The sequence below is a fragment of the Lepus europaeus genome, chromosome 3 (assembly GCF_033115175.1).
Source record: "Lepus europaeus isolate LE1 chromosome 3, mLepTim1.pri, whole genome shotgun sequence".
Lineage (NCBI taxonomy): Eukaryota > Metazoa > Chordata > Mammalia > Lagomorpha > Leporidae > Lepus > Lepus europaeus.
This window is the reverse complement of record NC_084829.1, coordinates 49,142,933-49,157,961: the sequence shown is the minus strand read 5'-3', so window position 1 is coordinate 49,157,961 and position 15,029 is coordinate 49,142,933. Positions and strand designations below refer to the sequence as shown.

Genomic DNA, 15,029 nt, shown 5'->3' with positions numbered 1-15,029 from the left:
ATTCTCCATCAACTGCACACATCACAGCAACAATTTTCACTTTTCTATGCAATAAGCTATTATGTTTTAGGAGATGCTAAATGACACATGGAGGACTATTCCCTGAAATACTAGTTCACATACCACAAATCTAAATTTACTCTATTTACTTGAAGGCCAGACAATGTCAGCAAATACCCCTGCCCCCTTTTCCCACTATTTCTGCTTTTGAACCCTTTTATGAAAATTCCATTGAAAGTAATGCATCCCAGAAGAATTTTCCATGGGCAAAAAGACATCGTTGTTTGAGAGTTTATTCAGTTGGGCATACCCCACTATTAAAGACTAAAAGTTCCTTTTTAAAGACAAGTCAATTTTATTTAAAAAAAATACAGAGAGTAGGGAGTAACTCCTATTCTTGTTTCATCTTAGTGTGAAACATCTTTTTGTCTCCCAGTCAAGTGCAGGGGCCCAAGGACTTGGGCCATCTTCTACTGCTTTCCCAGGCCATAGTAGAGAGCTGGATTGGAAGTGGAGCAGCTGGGACTAGAACAGTCACCCATATGGGATGCTGGCGCTTCAGGCCAAGGCGTTAACCCACTGCGTCACAGCGCCGGCCCCAAGTGGCCATACTTTCACATGGGTATTACTAGATTCAAAGTTTCATAAAGGTACAGATTTCAGAAAAAAAAAAAAAAAAAACCTACAATGTTAAAGAAAAGTAAGGGTTCCTTTTTTTTTTTTTTTTTTTTTTTTTTTTTTTGGGACAGGCAGAGTTAGACAGAGAGAGAGAGAGAGGGAGAGAGAGAGAGACAAAGACAGACAGAGAGAAAGGTCTTCTTTCCATTGGTTCACTCCCCAAATGGCTGCTATGGCCGGCGCTGCGCCGATCTGAAGCCAGGAGCCAGGTGTTTCTCCTGGTCTCCCATGCGGGTGCAGGGCCCAAGCACTTGGGCCATCTTCCACTGCCTTCCCGGGTCACAGCAGAGAGCTGGACTGGAAGAGGAGCAACCGGGACAGAATCTGGCACCCCAACTGGAACTAGAGCCCAGGGTGCTGGTGCCGCAGGCGGGGAGGATTAGCCTAGTGAGTTGCGGCGCTGGCCAGGGTTCCATTTTTTAAATGAAAAACTGGATAACTCCTGAATGTTGATATGTAGATTTTCATGGTTATTAAGAATATGAACCAGGCCAAGGTAACCCCTTGATCTGAGTATGAAGAATTAAGGACTCTATTGATTAGCTTGTCACTGTCATCTAAGAGATCTACATGAAGCCTGGGATGTTATTCTCTCAACTCATCCTCTAATCAAAATTACTTGCAGCTTTAAGAATATGGGATACTGGACAGCATTCACTTAGATTAGTTTGTATTCATGTCAAATGATCCGAGCACCAATTTTTTTTTTTTCACAAAAGAATAAAATTTTATTAGTGATGAAAGTTGCACAGGAAGGAGAAGAAAACTTAATGAAAGGCTTTGGTACCCTGTTATGGTGAAGTATTCAGTTCAAAAACAAAGGAGTGAAAGAAACAGAGAGGAAAAATTAGAACAGAAGTAAGACAAGTAGCATTTGCCCAGAACCTTTTGGCTCCTTTGTTTTTTGAAGCACTTTCATATCCTTTTTTTTAAAAAATTATTTATTTATTTGAAAGAGAGCAAGAATGAGAGCAAGAGTGAGAGATCCATCTTGCTCTGCTGGTTCATTCTTCAAATGGCAACAGCCAATTCTGGGTCAGGCTAAAGTCAGGAGCCAAGAACCTTCCTGGTCTCCCACATGGGTTTCAGGGGCCCAGGTAAATTGGGCCACATTCTGCTGCCTTCCCAGGTGCATTAGCACGAAGCTGTATCAAAACTGGAACACCCAAGACTTGAACTGGCACTTTCATATGGGACACAGGCATCACGAGTGGCAGCTTAATACACAGCACCACAATGCCAGTCCCTGCCTACTTTATATTTAACTCTCATAAGCATTGTAAGAAGAACATGTTATGATCCTCAATGCCAGGTAAGACATGAGGTCCAGAATGCTTGAATGGCTTTTCAGAAAGTGTAGAATGAAAAGTTGAAACCAGGGAGATCACCAAAATGCACTCCATGTCTAGATTATTGTCTCACTCTCCAGGGTGCTCCTGTCCTCTCTGTCTCAGTGCATTTTCTGTTGATGTGCTGAAATGCCAGAGGCTTGTTATGTAACAAAGGAGGTTTATTTAGTTCATGGTTTTGGGGGTTCAAATGCATGGTACAGGTGTCTGCATAGCTCTGCTGAGGGCCTCTTGGCCAATGGGGTCACAATGGCAGGAACATATGCAAGAGTGGAGAGTGGTATATGCAGATAAGGAAGTCAGGCAAGGTGCCAAACTCCCTTATAATAATCACTTTGTGTGGAAACTAATTCCATCTCATGACCCAATTTTCTTCCATTATGTTTTAAAACTTTCACCAGCTCAACACCACCACATTGGAGAACAAACCTCCATCACTTAAATTTTTGGATCACAAGCACCAATCACATTAAAATCATACTATTCTCCTTGCAGAACAATTGAGGTCACACACCAGGCTATTTCAGCAGGAGTCAGAGATACCCAGCTCTTAGCCATTGTTGCTATTTCTGTTTCATTGAAATTTGTCTCCCACTTGCCTCTAATATATAAGGAACTTATCACCTGCTGCCCTCTCATGTTAACTGCTTCAGGTGATCCTTGAAACAAAAACCTCTTACCCCATACTAAAAGTGATTTTTCATTTAGAAGCAAAAAAAAAAAAATAGAATCAAGCTTTTACTCAATAACCTAAAGGCAGTATCTAACCAGGATATAGGGGAGGTATCTTTGTATCTAGAAGATACAAAGAAATGACTAAAATATATTATAGAAGACCCAGGATAGTCTGAATGGCCTTATAAGGTAGGGATTCTAGTTATTCAGTCATGAAGATATGATTTGGGTACTACAAAGTCAGATGGAGTCAAAGAATTTAGATGGGATAAGCATAAATCTCCTGGATTCAATTGTACTAGGGCATGTGACCTTTCTGAATAGCTGGCCCTCTCCTGTTCCCTCCACCAACAGATAGAAAACTGCCACTGAGAAGGCACAGTAACTTCCTGAGACTTTCACAGCTCAGTGGTGGTGAAGCAAGGTGTAGACCCTCAGCTGCCTGTATCAAACTGCAGCATGAGACACGATGAAGGTCTACAACAGCTCTCACACGATTCAGCCTCAGCAATGTGTCCTTGCTTTAGTTCCACTCTTTCCCAACCTTCTAGTTCAGGATGTCCTTTGTCCCAACAAACCATACTTCTGAACAAGGCCTTTCGAGGCAGTCTTATCACGTCACCACTTACGTGCGGCCATTTGGGGAGTGAACCAGTGGATGGAAGATTTCTCTCTCTATTTGTCTCTCCTTCTCTCTCTGTAACTCTTTCAAATAAATAAATAGGGACTGATGCTGTGGCACAGCCAGTAAAGCTGCCACTTGCATTGCCAGCATCCCATAAAGATGCTGGTTTGAGTCCAGGCTGCTCCACTTCCAATCCATCTCTGTGCGATGGCCTGGAAAAGCAGTGGGAGATGGGCCACTGCAACCTCGTGTCAGGCCTGGAGGAAGCTCCAGGCTGCTGGCTTCAGATCACCACAGCTCCTGCCATTGTGCCATTTGGGGAGTAAACCAGAAGATGGAGGATGAAGACTACTCTCTCTCTCTCTCTTCCTTTTACATAGATAAATAAATAAATCTTTACATACACACACACAAAGTAAATAAATAAATCTGAAAAAAGAAAAAAGAAAAAGAAAATCCTTCTTTGTCACAGTCTTCAGATATATTTAACTATAAAATGTTATATATTTTATATATAGTACATTGGATAGACATTGTTTTTGTTTTTTATATAAATGGGAAATTCTAGTTTTATATTTCCATGAATTGCATTTAATAAGTTTCACACATCTTATGTCAGTATAGTAGTTATTTTTAGTTCCCCCATATTTCAGACCTATAGTTGAATAACAATTCTTTTTTGATAAACATTGGTTTGTTTTGAATTGTGTACCTATCTGAATATTTATTTCAAGATGCTTCCCAGGATTGGAATTGTTGGTTCAATGCTTTTCAGCATTAATATTCATTCTCCTGTGTAAGAATAGAAGCAGCCTCCCCTTGGTGACCTGAAGTTTAAAGGAAAACTCCAGATAGCATGTCATCTTAACCAGCCAAGGTTTTATAAAGAGGGAGTGAGGTGACCTCACTCCTGGTGAACAGCGACCAGGCTATAGCCTTGGTGCTTTCTCTAGATGGCTTTACGTGGGTCCACCCCTTCTAAGTGTGTAGTCTTTGCTGAGATCTTTGAAGGATAAGCAAAACCTTGTCTATGGAGACCTGAAAATCCAGCGCAAGAAAAATATGATTATCCCTTAATATTACACTGAGCTGGAAACAGAAAGAAATTACTTTTGTAACCTTCTTTGGTCTGATATTTGCTTTTTGGAGTTGCACAACTTTAACTCCCTGTCGTGGAGAAAGAATCTGTAAATAAATGGAACCGACCAAAAAGGCAGTCTGGTGTTTCTGATGCTGGTCAAGAATTTCACAAAACACCAGGATGATTTACTTGTGCTATTTTGACTTGTGCTTATTTTGTAAGAGAGGCCAAAGCTCTAAGGGCAGAGACATCATTCAGAGGGTAAATGGAAGGGGAGAGGCTCACTTTCTCAGTGCAAGACAGATTGCGCCCAGCTGAGTGCAGGCCCCTGCCTCAGCAGTCAGGCCCTTTACATTGGAGATCTTCAAATCTCACTCCTGTTTGTCTGCTTTTTTTCTCATGTAGTTTTTCTCTACTCCCCTTCAGCCAGAGGGTTTGCATGAATGTCTGGGTCACTTGATTTCAGGAATATTAACTTGATTAAAATGACATACATGAGGATTAAAAAAAAGATGACATTTTGTGAAATGTCCCCTCTTCAGAATTACCAAGCTCTTCACTGTGGTTTGAATATCAGATGGAGGGTATAGCATCCTTTTTCTCTTTCTGAGGAAAACAGGCATTAGGACTATGATTTTTATGTCAGATAAAAATAAAAGTTTTTCATTAATTTACTTTTAATTTTAGCCTCAGAAAATGTGACTGTTACTGCGTTCTGGTGTTACTGTGTTCTGGTGATTTTTTAAAGATTTATTGATTTAGAAGGCAGAGCGAGAGAGAGAGAGAGAACGAGAGAGAGACAGAGAGAGCTTTTCCCTGCTGGTTCATTTTTCAAATGGCTTCAACAGTCATCTCTGGGCCAGGCCCAACCCAGGAGCCTGGAAGTCCATCTAGGTCTGCTGTATGGATGATAGAGGTTCAAATACTTGGGCTCTCCTCTGTTGCCTTTGCAGGTGCATTAGCAGGGAGCTGGATGCTAAGCAGAAGAGCCGAGACTCAAACAGTGCTCTGATATGGGATGCCAGTGTCATAAGCAGTAGCTTAAATGGCAACCCCTGTTATATTCTGATTTACCACTTTTTTATCATGTCCCATGAGCCTATTTTTTAAACTTTTATTTAGTAAATATAAATTTCCAAAGTAAAGTTTATGGATTACAACGGCTTTTCCCCCCCTATAACTTCCCTTCCACCCGCAACCCTCCCATCTCCTGCTCCCTCTCCCATTCCATTCACATCAAGATTCATTTTCAATTATCTTTATATACAGAAGATTGGTTTAGTATATATTAAGTAAAGATTTCACATGAGCCTATTTTTAAAATGTAGCTATCATTTCTTAAGCTTCTTTATTTACTCAATTACTCATAAAATATTTATTCAGCATTATGTCATTTGTTAACACATAACATATATAACCAGTTGAGTATAACACATATACCTATCTCCCTCCCTCCCCCCTCCCTTCCTCTCTCCCACCCTACCTCTACTCCTTGCTCTTTCTTTCTGTACATGTTTAATGATGTCTGTTTGCAAGACAATACTATAAACTCTCAAAAATAGTGTAGCTTAGGCAATCTTACAGTCCAATGTGGCAGGTAGAAATTATACATATATTCATTAAAATGCATATTTTTAGAGTGTGATGGTTGTTATGAAGAAAATGAAACAGGTGATGTAATAAAGGTTGATAAGTGGCCCTGGAATGGGAATGTGGAGAAAGAAACACTGAATAACATAGAGAATGCCTTGTAGAGGAGGTGGCTGTAGAGAAACCGGGATAAAAGGGCAGTTAGCTATAAAGCATTCATTCCTTCAAACAGTCTAATTTTTTGCTTTTCAGTAACTGCATTTTTAGAATTAATACTGAAAATCTCTTATTTCAGTGAGTGAATCTTTGTCTAAATCACCTATTGGCATCTCCACACTGACATTCCTAATCTGCTCTCTTGCTGGGTCATCATTCTTTCTATTTTCTATATATGATGTTACAATGCTGACTTTTTTATGGTTAATCCCCCAAAAAAGTCTAGTTCTAATCTTCCTCCTGAATTTTAGTCGAAGGCCCTATATTTCTAGAATTCTGTCATTTACACAATTCAGTATATCTCAATGCAGACATTATTTTACCTCCAAAATTATTTGTCAGAATTTGGCCATACATTCAGTGCTAGTTGTTACTTGTTTGCCAATTTCCTCTTTCCCTAGACCATCAGCTAATTTTTGGTAATGATTCTGCTGTACATCACCTGATTTTCTGAATCAGTCTCTGGTTTTAAAGTTCTCCATTCCAGTTCTGATTGATATATGTGGTTCTTAAATTTGTATACTACCAGACCAACAAAGTTGAAGTTCCTAATTAATACTGTATTACTAGTCATATTCATTACTGCTTGAGTTTTCTTTATAATTCTATTCTAGCCAGAATAGAATTTTCTTCTTAGCATGAAGAAAAAAGTATAGTTTAAATACTGACAATATCCTTACCAAGGGATTGTATAGGGCTCACAATTAGTGGCTTTTAAAACTTTATGATCTATACAATTTTTTAGTAGTGTAGGATTGTTCATACAAATTGATCAAAAAGGCTTCTGTTTTCTTTCTTCTTTTTTAAATATATATTTCTTATTTACTTGAAAGTCAGAGAGGGAGAGGGAGAGGGAGATACACACACACACACACACAGAGAGAGAGAGAGAGAGAGAGAGAGAAAATCTTGCATCTGCTGGTTCAATCCCCAAATGGCCACAACAGCCAGCATTGGGCCAAGCTGAAGCTAGGAGCCAGGAGATTTTTCCAGGTCACCACAAGAATGCAGGAGCCTAAGCACTTGGGCCATGTTCCACTGCTTTCTCTGGTACATTAGCAGACAGCTGGACTGGAAGCCGAGCAGGTAGAACTAGAACTGGTGCCTATGTAGGATGCTGGCATTGCATACTGTGGCTTTACCCTCTGTGCCACAACACTGGCCCCAAAGCCTCTGTTTTCAATAATACTTGGAGACCCCTACAGTCTTCTTTCAGATATTATGATAGAACTCCTTACATTTAAAATTTCCAAAAGTGACAGATGGGATGTGAATGCTGAGTTCTGTAGATGTATTGCACAATATAGTGCATGTAGTTAACAATATGATGTTTTGTGGGAAGCAGGAGACACAGCATACCCATAGAATAGCAGATGTCCTAAATAGCACTCTGGCCTCAGAAACAGCCCTTAAGGAATTCGGATCTGGCTGAAGAGCCCATGAGAGTAATCTAGGCGTGGAAAGCCAAGACACTCTGGCAAAATAAAAATAAATAAATAAAACTAAATGAAAGATCTCTGTGAGTGAGATCCCAGTGGAAAGAACGGGGCCATCAAAGAAGGCGGTACCTTTCTCTGAAGGGAGGAGAGAACTTCCACTTTGACTATGACCCTGTCGGAATAAGAGTGAAGTCAGTGAACTCAAAAGGCTTCCATAGCCTTGGCAACTCATGACTAGAGCCTAGGGAGATTGCTGACGCCATAAACAAGAGTGTCAAATTGTTGAGTCGACAACAGGAATCACTATGCACTTACTCCTCATGTAGGATCTCTGTCCTTAATGTGTTGTCCAATGTGAATTAATGCTATAACTAATACTGAAACAGTATTTTACACTTTATGTTCTGTGTGGGTGCAAACTGATGAAATCTTTACTTAATATATATTAAATCGATCTTTTGTATATAAAGATAATTGAAAATGAATCTTTATGTGAATGGAATGGGAAAGGGAGCAGAAGATGGGAGGGTTGTGGGTGGGAGGGAAGTTATGGAGGGGGAAAAAGCCATTGTAATCCATAAACTGTACTTTGGAAATTTGTATTTACTAAATAAAAGTTTTAAAAAATTAAAAAAAATAATGTTTTGTAACTCAAAATAAATGAAGGGGGTTGAACTCATGTTGTTTCTTTAGCAAATGAACAAATAGAACAAAAAGAAAGGGATACAAGGAAACGTTCAGAGGTATTGTTGATATCAAAGCCATTCTCCGAAGGGAGAGGCAAGCTAACTTGCTTTCTGTGTTTAGAAGACAAAAAAAAAATGAGCTTTGTATAGCAGGAATTGTTTGGGGTTCCTAAATAGTGGATCAGAATTTTCATCTGGAATTTATCCACTCTTAATCAATCATTTGATCCTTTACAATTTGAGTTTCCTCAATTATTAAAATAGAATTGACAATATATAGCTAATCTAGTTATTGTTAAGTATAAGTCTATTGTGGAAAGGAACAAGTATCTGGAAATTATATTTTAAGAATTATAAGGACTTTCATTCCTACTAAAAGGGAAATAAGCAAAGTAATTAAAAAAAATAGGGAAAATTATACAAGTAACAGTTCTAGGATCCAAAAAGCAAAATGGAACTTTTTTTAAGAAGGCAATACAATAGGTTTTTGAATTTAAGGGAAAGCTGAAGAAATAGACTTAGAATTTGAGTAAAAATTTGGAGTCATGCAACAGCAAAAATTCCATCCTCTGAAAACTTGTGATGATGCTCCTTGCATCATTCTCACTGGATTTGGGCTCACCAGACATCAGTTCCTCTTGCCACCATCATCACCATCCATAGATACACAATACTATTGCTTCACTCTCAAGTTCACTGCAGCTGTGCTGAGAAAGCACTAATTCTTTATTTCTTCCAAACATAATATTGCAGTTTTTTAAGAGAGACATTTTGTCATTCTTACATGAAATGTATTCCTAAATATTTTATTCCTTTTTTGTGTTTTTGCAAATGGATTGTATTCTCAATTTCATTTTCAGATTATTCATAGTTTATGTATAGAAATTGATTTTTTATTGTGCTCCACAAATTACTGAATGTATTTATCTGGTCAATTAGATTTTTTAAATGAATTTCTTAGGATTTTCTATATGCAAGATCATGTTATCTAGGTAATTTTGTTCATTCTCTTCTCTTCTGGTTGCATTTTACTCCTTTTTCTTGTTTATTACCCAGAACCTTCAATACGATATTGAACGGACATGGCAAGAGTAGACTTTTTTTTTTTTTTTTTTGAAACTGGTGTTTATTTTCTGTCAACCTCATTTCCATTGTTTCTTCAGGGATGAGGAAAAATAGCTTAAGACTGCTCAGTGGTTGCCCTTACTCACTCAGTGGCCTGAGCAGTGCGTACTGTAGACCAATATTCAGTGGCAGACTGAGCACTCGGTCTTCAGTGGGGCACTGCTGAACAGGCACAGAGGGAATCTGCATACCTTCAAATCTGTCTTCAGCCTCAGATTGTATAGGAGTAAACTCAGGAGCTGGGGCTGTCCATCCATCCTGAAACTCCTCATTGGTAATGACTTTTTCAGCAGCAACCTGCTCTTCTTTTTCAATCTCTTCAAGATCTCTGTAGAAGCAGAGATTAGGCATGACCTCTCACTGGTCATGTCCAAGGATTCACAGGACATATTACCACACAAAAGACGAACCTTCTGGTCCAACACGCACCATATCAGACCCACTGAGTGGGCTCCCTTGTTGCATGGGATGGCAATGTCCACGTAGCACAGAGGAGGGTCCGTGTTACACATGTAGCACAGAGAAGAGTCTGTGTTATACAGAGCCATGGTAGGTAAATTCACAAAAGATGCCTCTATGAGAGGCTGGTGGTCAGCCCTGGGATTAGTAACCACCAGAAGATGTGATTCCTAGAAGCCTGCTTTGATCTGCTTAGTGAAGGTTCTGGGGGTGAAGCAGCCAGCAATAGAAGTAGCTTTAGTAGCACCAGGAAATTTCTGCACAAACCAGTGTTCCTGGAATATATTACACTGACAACAGCAGGGTTTTCAATGGCAACAATAGCAGGAGCTCTCAACAGAAGCTTCTCCTAGGTCCTCTTCAGATTTGTGATGTAGTTGCCATCACATTTACTTTTGTAGATATGCTGTTCCATTTGAACATTTCTGTTTTCTTTTTGGTCTTAGGGGGAAAGGATTTAGTCTTTAACTGTGAGTAGTATGATGATAGTGTAGTTTTTTTTTGATAGATGCCATGCTATCAGGTTGAGAAAGCGTCTGTCTGTTCCTAGGTTATCAAGCATTCTTATTACTAACAAGTATTGGATTTTGTGAAATGTGTTTTTCCTTTATATATTATGATCATCTAAATTTTGTTATTTATTCTGATAGTGTACAACATTGATTTTTCAAATGTTAAACTATTGGTCATGGCGTACAGTTCTTTTTGTATATTGGATTCTGTTGTTATTTTAATGAGGTCTTAATTTTCTCTGAACTTGTGTAGCTTGCTTGTTCAATTTGTTTGCATTATAATACAAGGTTTCAAAAATTTCAGTGGCGATAGCTATTGGTTAATGCTAAGCCTGACTCTGGTGCTCTTACGCCAGATATATTTAAGATAGTAAGAGACGGGTGGAAGCTCAGCTTTAATTCTTTACTTTAGAACTGAGGATTCCATTATATTAGAAAGCCATTTTATTAAAACACAGTATACATACCAAGAAATGCACTTAAGTGCACAGATCAGTGATTTTTTTTATTATCTGATCACCATCATAATCAATACCCAAATTAAGAATAAAGCATTACAAGTACCCCAAGAGTAGGATTCCTTTCTCTTTTTTTTTTTGACAGGCAGAGTGGATAGTGAGAGAGAGACAGAGAGAAAGGTCTTCCTTTTTGCCGTTGGTTCATCCTCCAATGGCCGCTGAGGCCGGCACATCGCGCTGATCCGATGCCAGGAGCCAGGCGCTTCTGGTCTCCCATGTGGGTGCAGGGCCCAAGGACTTGGACCATTCTTCACTGCCTTCCCGGGCCATAGCAGAGAGCTGGACTAGAACCCGGTGTGCCGGCGCCGCAAGGCAGAGGATTAGCCTGTTAAGCCATGGCGCCGGCCTAGGATTCCTTTCTAATAAGTAAAATGTTTGGTTACCAGATATTGAAAAATGACAAACACTAATTACAATATTTCATACAAACATCCAGAGTTTTGGGGCCATTGTGTTATATATTAATGGTTATATTTATAAACACACAGTCTAATTTCATGAAAGGATAGTAGGATTTTTAAATTTTATATAGTAAATTGAGTCATAACCACTTGTGCATTTTCCCTTTTTTTAATTTGAAAGGCAGAGAGACAGAGAGAGAAGAAGTGGGGATAGAGAGAGACAGAGAGAGAGACAGATCTTCCATCCACTGGTTCACTCCCCAAATGCCCACAACACCAAGGGCTAGGCCAGGTTGAGGCCAGGAGACTGGAATTTGATTCACGACTCATAGATGCATGGCAAGAACTCGGGTACTTGAACCTGTTGCCTCCCAGGGTGCGCATTAGTAAGAAGTTGGAATTGAGAGTAGGGCCAGGTCTGGAACCCAGGCACTCTGAGAAGAGATGTGGGATCCCAAGCAGCTTCTTAATGCCCACTCCAGCATTTTCACTTTGATATGTACCAGGCTAATAATGACAAGATGTTTATGATCTATATTACACATGCCAGTAGTAATACTTGAGATGATTTTTGATGAAATTTATTTCATGTGATAGTTTCTTTTTGTCTTAAAGCCATTGTCTGCTTCTGAGTGAATATGATATTGATTCTTCTCAAGAAAATTAGAATTTACCTTTTTCATTACTCAGTTCCCAAGTGTCTATATTAAGTCTTCCCCTTTACACTGTATTTTTTCTCTCACTACATACACAAATGTATTAATAAAGCAAATATGGTGACCCTCACAAGCCCCTGCATAAAATTTGGCAAACGACTCAGAGGAGAACCATTCTAGGACAGAGAGCCCATCAGAATCAAGGTGGACCATAGATGAGTACAAATTGATTGTCTAAAGTTCTATCATTTAGTACAGTGATGTCTCTTCAGGGCAGTAGGGAGAGAAAAGGAAATTTCATTGTTCTAAGTAGAATTAGCTTGTGTGTTTAGGTCATAAAACCAGCAGCCCTATGATTGAATTGTTCTCCTGTTACCCTTTGGTTTACTCTGTATGGAGAGCAAGAGTTAACAGAGAGAAGGAAAGAAGGAAAGATAAATCTTCCATCTGCTGGTTCACTCCCCAAGCGGCTGTAATGGCTAACGTTGGCCAGACTAAAGCCAGCTCCCTACTAATGGCCTGATAAAAGCAGCAGAAGATGACCCAAATGCTTGGGCCCCTGCCACCCATGGGGAAGACCCAGATGAAGCTCCTGGCTCATGGTTTCCGCCTGGCCTAATCCTGGCTATTGTGGCTATATGAGGAGTGAACAAGCAAATGGAAGATACCGTTCTCTCTTTCTTCCCTTCCTCTCTCTAAAATGCTGAATTTAAAAAAAAAAAAATAAATAAATAAACAAATCTTACAGAAAGATGTAGAGGTTAATATTTATAGCACTGGGCTCTCGAGGTAGAGCAGTGGGAGACTGGTGCATCAATGAAAAAATATTTGAGTCAGGAAGAGTCCATTTCATCATACGTAGTTTAAATCCCTTCCTATTCTGTAGGATCTATGGTGTTGTTTTTGGTGTTGGCCTTATTCTCAAATGGCCTGGGAAGGAACAATAATAGAGACATAACAATTACTTTAAACAAAGATGCTAGTACAGACCTACTGGTTTCAGATACTGCAGATTAATACTTTTGTCACCTATTACAAACTGGATATAACTCATCAAAGTGTTATGAGACAAATGCTCAGGTCAAACACAAAATGAATGAGATATAAACAAGTAGCAACATCTTCATTAACCAAAAATGTGGGAAAGAATGCTTTTTTTTGTAAGACTTTTTAAAATATTTATTTATTTATTTGAGAAGCAGAGTTACAGACAGGCAGAAGGAAAGACAGAGACAGAGGTCTTCCATCCAATGGTTCAGTCCTTAAATAGCTGCAATGGCCAGAGCTGAGCTGATTCAAAGCCATGAGCCAGGAGCCTCCTCCAGGTCTCCCATGTGGGTGCAGGAGCCCAAACATCTAGGCCATCTTCTGCTGCTTTCCCAGGAAATAAGCAGAGAGGTGGATAGGAAGCGGAGCAGCTGGGACTTGAACCAGTGCCCATATGAGATGCTGGTGCTGTAGGTGGAGGCCTAACCCAATATGCCACAGAGCCAGCCCTTCTCTTTGTAAGACTTTCAAAGGTTTTTTTTTTTTTTAACTCAATGAATTAAAACAAATTTTAAGATCTGAAAGTAATAATGTTTCAGAGAAATCAATATTAATTAAACAAGAACAGGCAATGTTCTTTCTAACAGTACCATTGAGGAGGAAACCCTGACATTCCCCATTGCCGTAAGACTTACTGACAGCACATCAAATCTTAGTGCAGGTGATGACTGCACAGCTGCTCTGAGAATCCACAAACCGCCCACCTGGAGGGCATGTGTTTATGCTGAATTTGATGAGTGTGTTTCTCTAAAGATGAGAAGTTGCATATTCAGTCCTTTAGGATGAAGGTAAAGATTGTGAAAATGGTAAGAGGATGGTATTCCACACATTCTTCAGAATTAACAAAAATTTACTATGCTAACCTAGCGTTTTGTTCTCTAAAGTGTAAGCAACACAAACAAACCAAATTCATCCTTTGATCACTGGCCAATATTTCACCCGTGTCGCCTCTTCATGTAAAAAAATGAGGCTTTGATGCTTTCTCTCATTTCCCCATTGACATAGACTCATTCAGCTCCTTAGTCCTATTTCTGGGTGACTTGGTTGCTCCTTCTACCTTTCTACCCTCTTCTTCTGTTTTTTTAAAGATTTATTTATTTACTTGAAAGTCAGAGTTACACAGGAAGAGAAGGAGAGGCAGAGAGAGAGAGGCCTTCCATCTGATGGTTCACTCCCCAGTTAGCTGCAACGGCCGGAGCTGTGCCGATTCGAAGGCAGGAACCAGGAGCTTCCTCCAGGTCTCCCATGCGGGTGCAGGGGCCCAAGGACTTGGGCCATCTTCTACTGCTTTCCCAGGCCACAGCAGAGAGTTGGATCGGGAGTGGAGCAGCCGGGACTCAAACCAGCGCCCATATGGGATGCCAGCACTGGAGGCGGCGGCCTTATCCGCTACACCACAGCGCTGGCCCCTCTACCTTCTAAGATCTCATTTTCTCATACCTCATCTGTGAGATTGCCATTTTAGATATCTCCTCCTCTTTTCTATATCCTTTAACATTTCCTTTTCTACTGACCCACTTCTCTCAGCCTCCACCCATACCCTTGCCCAGAGATGCATTCCCTGTCACACAATAGTTCTCCTCTTCTCCAAATGTTCAAAAACTCCAAATGAGCATTCTCTGTCACCTGTTCTCACTCCTTATTTACTCTAAATTCCATGGTTCTCTAGTTTCTGCCCTAGCTGCTCAAATGAAACTGCTCTTATTGAAGGCATTACTAATTTCCTAATTAGAATTCCACTCGACATTTTCAGTCATTGCTTTTTCTGGTTATTTTATTTAACTTGCTACTATTGCATTATTTTTTAGAAAATTTCATTTTTAATATACATTTTAAAAATTTTAATTGAACATTAAAATTGTAGATATTATAGCATGCCTGTGATACCTGGATATATGTATGCACTGTGTAATATGCAATCAGGGTAATATATTTATCTCCTAAAAATGTCGATCTCTTTTGACTTCTCAAA

At 39.6% G+C, this 15,029-nt stretch overlaps 1 pseudogene; it reads right to left on the bottom strand.

The window, feature by feature from the left end:
- Positions 1–9,519: 9,519 nt before the first annotated feature.
- LOC133756538 (small ribosomal subunit protein uS2-like) lies at positions 9,520–13,677 on the bottom strand (annotated as a pseudogene).
- Positions 13,678–15,029: the final 1,352 nt, after the last annotated feature.